Genomic DNA, 6042 nt, shown 5'->3' with positions numbered 1-6042 from the left:
GGGGCGGCTGGAGGGGGTCGATGGGGGGAAAAGGGGATCTAGTATGTAATACTTTCAACAATAAAGATTTTTTAAATAGGTGCATTTAATATATTTTATTGATTTTTTTTTAGAGAGAGGAAGGGAGAGGGATAGAGAGTTAGAAACATTAATGAGAGAGAAACATCCATCAGCTGCCTCCTGCACACCTCCCACTGGGGATGTGCCCTTGACTGGAATTGAACCTGGAACCCTTCAGTTTGCTCTATCCACTGAGCCAAACCGGTTAGGGAAACAATAAAAAAAAATTTTAAATAGGTGCATTTAATATATTTTATTGATTTTTTTTTTTTTTTTTTTTTTTTTTTTTTATAGAGAGGATGGGAGAGGGATAGAGAGTTAGAAACATTGACGAGAGAAAAACATCGCCTCCTGTACACCCTACCCCTGGGGATGTGCCCGCAACCAAGGTACATGCCCTTGACCAGAATCAAACCTGGGACCTTTCAGTCTGCAAGCCGACGCTCTATCCACTGAGCCCAAATGGTAGGGCAACAATAAAGATTTTTAAAAATAATTCAAAAATATGTAAAAATGACAGTAAGTTTTTCAAATTCATGACACAGAGAGTTCTTTTACTTTTATTTTTATCCTCGCACGGGGATATGTTTATTGGTTTTAGAGAGAGAGGACAGCAGAGAGAGAAAACACTGATGAGAGAGAGAAACATCCATTGTTGCCTCTTGTATGCAACCTCTTGTTGCACAGGATGATGCTCCAACCAACCGAGCCACCCGGCCAGGCCAGAAGAGTTCTTAATAAGATTCCACCAAGCAGGGAGTTCTTAATAAGATTCCCCCACCAGGACAGAGTATTGGAGCGTGGAGTCTAAAATTGCATTCCTTAGTCCAAAACTCCCCGAGCGGTGCCTGCAGCCAAATGAGCAGAGATAAAGTTTCTTCCTAGGACCAAAGGGGCCAGAACTTTTCAGAGTTCTAGAATTTCTTGGCTAAAAATGCAGACTTTCTCTCTAAATACCAAAGCACTTCCCTTCTTGTTGGGCAAGAAATTTAACTATTATTATTAATAATAATAATAGATAGTTAATAATAGCAATAGCCATCATGAATTAAGCTTGGCGCTATAATAAGTACTTAACATGTATTTTCCCACTTAATTCTAGTTCTATGGAGTATGTACAGTTATTTTTAAATCCTGTGTGATAGATGATGTACTATGTTTCAGTGGCTTTGTCATTGCCTATGGCAATATATTAAGGGGTGTGCAGTGGTATGTAGAGAGAAGGAATGTTTACCTACCTACCTACCTACCTTCTGTCAAGAGTTATTTTGAGTTATATATTATACTTGAGGCCTGGTGCATGAATTTGGGCATGAGTGAGGTCCGGCTGGTTCATCCCAATTGGGGCCCATGGGGCCAGCTGGCCAGGGGGAGGGGCTGCGGGTAGTTGGCCAGCTGACTCCACCCCGTAGTCGAACTCCCAGTGGAGGGGACAATTTGCATATTAGCAAATTTTATTATATAGGATATTAATAGTTGGGTGTGTGTACACAAATACAGATATACATATTGAGAGCATATTATGTACATGTACTAAAAGCACATATATATATACTACGTGCATATTATACACTAGAGGACCAGTGCATGAAATTCTTGCATGGAGTGGGTGTCCTTCAGCCCCACCTGCACCTCTCCAATCTGGGGCCCCTCAGAGAATGTCTGACTGCCTGTTTAGGCCCGGTCCCTGGGATCGGACATCCCTCTCACAATCCAGGACTGATGGCTCCTAACTGCTCACCTGCCTGCCAGCCTGATCGCCCCCAACTGGCCTCCCCTGCTGGCCATCTTGTGGCAGTCATCTTGTGATGACATGAGGGCATCCCACAGGGGCATGAGGACCACCTAGGCTTTTATTATATGGAATAGATGTATACATAGACATAGAAAAACACACACACATATATAGAGGGAAAGAGAGTACGCATATAGACTTTGTGAGAAAAATAGCTTGGTTTACACCCTGACCTGCCGCATACCAGTTACAGGATCTGGGACTCGTGCCGGTTTCTCATCTATGAGACAGGAGCACTCTACCCGCCTTGGAGGTTGGTAGTGAGGATTAGATTACATGATGCAGGCATGTGCACAGATGGCATAGCGAGTAGGAGGTAACCCAAGATCTTTTTACAGAAGTGACTGGTCTAGGACATCCCTGACAGTGAGCTCTGGAACGAAAGCGTTCAGGTGGGTCCGCCAGGCCTGCCCGGGGGCGGGAACCCTCTGGGCTCCTGGGGAGTCCTCCTCCCTCCACAGCTTCCTTCTGTAAGTGGCTATTGCGCCAGGCAGCCCGGCATCTTTGTCCTTCATGAGATGTCTTTATCTGCGGCATTAAATGGGGTCTCCATGAGATCACTCACACACACACACACCACACACACACACACACACACACACACACACACACACCACACACACACACACACCACACACACACACACACACACACACACACACACACACACACACCGCCCTGCGGGTCTGAAGGGCTCACTGTTATATGGAGGGGCGTTTCACTTCTATTTACCGGTGTCCCCCTCCGGGAATGTCTCCTCCCTACATATTAAATAGCACCTTCCCTTTTCCGGGGGCCTCCAGCGGGTGAGGTCTGGGGGAACCCCTCCCACCCGCCCCAGAGGGGCTGGGAGAGCCGCCGGCCGAGGCTCACAGGACGTAGTAGATGCCGAAGTCGTCCGCGGGCGAAGGCCGCTGCGAAGTCATGGTAGTGGAACCGCGCCGGACTCCTCACTGCCATTCAGGAGCTGCTTCTGGTCCCTTTAACTTCATTTCTCCCGCTGTGACCTTGGCTCCTTTTGTTTGTGATGAGCTCTGTGACCCTCCCCCCACCTCTCGGTAGCTGCAGCCTGGATTTTATCTGCACTCCAGCTACATTCCAGCTTGGATTTTCTATGCATCACAATCCTTCCCGCTCATCTTCAATATTCTAACATGTTGCCATGAGCTACTGCTGTTCCTTGGTTGCTTAAACACTTTGTAGCAGATTCCATTTCAAAGAATGGACTAAATCTATAACGTCCACTCCTCCATCACTCAGGTTCTCTTGCGTAGGTTTAGTAAGCAAGTGCTCGCGCTTGCGCACACACACGCGCGCTCACACACACACACACACACACACACACACAGATTTACCCGCCGGAGTCAGTGGACACCCTGGCGACGCACTCATCCTCCCTCCCAGGGACTCACATTCCAGGACGGGGCCGTTTCTTACCCCGGGGAGGGAGGCAGTTGGATGTTGCTGCTTCCAAAAATGCTCAGCACTGAGGTAGACTGGGCCATTCATTGCAGTGCAAAGGGGGTGCACGCACATGTGTGTGCACACACCACACACACACATAATCCCACCAGTGCCCAAAAGGGCAGACATAAAGAGTTTATTATAAAATTATTTGTGAGCTTAGAAGCAGCAGAGCACACAGTGATCTCCGGAGCCGCATGTTCTTCCTGGAGAACTGTGCTTAGGAAAGGTCTTCAGCGCTGGGGTGGCTGAGGTGAGCGTTCCCCATGAACCAGGAGGTCACAGCTGGATTCCTCATAAGGACACATGCCGCGCTGGATCCCCAATAGGGGGCGTGCGATCGATGATTCTCATCATGGATATTTCTCTCTCTCCCTGTCCCTTCCTCCTTCTGAAATCAATAAAAATAGGTATTTTTTTTAAAAAAGTTCTTCAGTAAAGAGGGATTCCACCTTCCTCTCCTCCCCCATCCAATGCTCCCTCAAAAGGGTGAGAGAATATAAGCAGCCTTGGAGCATGAAAGCAACCTGGCCAGGAAGTGGTCTTGTTAAGATGGGGACCCTCCAGGGCCCCCCTAACTGCTGCCACCCGGTTCTTCCTTTGTGCCAAGTCGGAATCTGGAGGGCAGTGATTTTCCACCTTTTTCATCTCATGGCACACATAAACTAAATTACTAAAATTCTGCAGCACACCGAAAATATAGTTTTTTGCCCATCTGACAAAATAGGTATAATTTTGGTTCATTCACACCAGATGGCTGTTGTAGTGTTGACTTGTTATTTTTAAACTTGACAGTCAGAGAAAAGAGATCAGTGCCCCTGACTAAATAGTCAGGTACTGCATGTTTTACAAATTCTTGTGGTACACCACTGTGCCAGCCGCAGCACACCGGTGGAAAATTGCTGATACAGTATAGGGAGTAGGTAGAGAAACAGGCTTCAGGGCAAACCCAATTTGTCTTCTACCAACTCTTCATCGAGTAAAATGAAGGAGGTAGCAAAAACACCTCTTCAAAGACTGAACATAAACTGTGCACCTATGGATGAGGACAATGTGGGGTGGGGAGGGTGGGGTGGGGACCTGGTGGAGGGGGGAAGAAATGAGGAACCTTTGTAATATGAACAATAAAGATTAATTAAAAAAAATAAAATAAAAACAAAAACAAACCCCCACCTCTTCAAGCATATCAATGTCAGGAAAGATAAAGAAGGCTGATAACTATGCCAGATTAAATAAAACAAGACAAATATATCTAATCCTGGATGGGATCCTGGATCAGGAAAGTAAAATTGCTCTAAGAGGACATTTTTGGTACAACCGATAAAATCTGCATGTGGGTTATATATGGACTAGAGGCCTGGTGCACAAAGTTCATGCATGGGTTGGGGGGGGGGGAGTCCCTCATCCCAGCCTGCACTCTCTCCAATCTGGGACCCCTCAAGGGATATTAAACTGCCCATTTAGACCCAATCCCACCAGGCAATTGGACATCCCTCTCACAATCCAGGACTGCTGGCTCCCAACTGCTCGCCTGCCTTTCTTATTTTTAAAAAAATATATTTTATTGATTTTTTACAGAGAGGAAGGGAGAGGGATAGTCAGTCAGAAACATCGATGAGAGAGAATCATCGATCAGCTGCCTCTTGCACACCCCCTATCGGGGATGTGCCCGCAACCAACGTACATGCCCCTGACCGGAATCGAACCTGGGACCTTTCAGTCCGCAGACCGACGCTCTACCACTGAGCCAAACCAGTTTTGGTGTCATTGTAGTAGTTTTGATTTGCATTTCCCTCAGTGCTAATGATGCAGTTTTTGTTTGTCTTCTTTAGAGAAATGTCTGTTCAGATACTTTGCTCAGCTTTAAATTGGGTTGTCTTTTTATTGATGTTCTAAGTTCTTTATACAAGTCTTTTATCAGATATATTACTTGCAAAAATTTCCTCCCATTCTAAAAGGTGTCTTTTCATTGTTGGTATAATGTGAAGCACATTTTAATATTTTGAGGTTCAATTTTTCCTCGGGCTGCTTTTGTTGATTATGAAGAAACCACATAGATACACTCCCATATTTTTCTAAGAGTTTTTTTTTAAAATATATATATTTTATTGATTTTTTTACAGAGAGGAGAGGAATAGAGAGTTAGAAACATTGATAAGAGAGAAATATTGATCCACTGCCTCCTACACACCCCCCACTGGGGATATGCCCACAACCAAGGTACATGCCCTTGACCGGAATTGAACCTGGGACCTTTGAGTCCGCAGGCCTACGCTCTATCCACTGAGCGGGCCAGGGATCTATGAGTTTTATAGCTTTGGCTCTTATACTCAATTTTTTTTTATCCTTTTTGAGTTAATTTTTGTATATTATATAAAGCAGGTGTTCAACTTCACTTTTTGCATGTGGATATTTAAAAAGCACAATTTATTGAAAGGATTACTCCCCCGCCTCCCCCCTTTCCCCCCCTATTGAGTTGTTTTGGCACCTTTGTAAAAAAAACAACCATAAATTTCTGGACTCTTTTAATTCTATCTTCTTGATCTATATGCTTTAACACTTCATTACAGTTGCTTTGTATTTTAATAGCCTTTTCAGATAACTGTAGATATTATTTGTGAAAACACCAATACTGGATGATAATAGTTTTCTAAAGATCAACTGTAGTGTAGAATCTGCAAACCTATAAACTTTTACCCTACTCGGCATTTCACTGATGCATC

This window comes from Pipistrellus hanaki (assembly GCF_964339955.1).
Source record: "Pipistrellus hanaki genome assembly, chromosome: 1".
Classification (NCBI taxonomy): domain Eukaryota; kingdom Metazoa; phylum Chordata; class Mammalia; order Chiroptera; family Vespertilionidae; genus Pipistrellus; species Pipistrellus hanaki.
The sequence above is the reverse complement of the archived record's forward strand: the minus strand, read 5'-3'. Positions refer to the sequence as shown.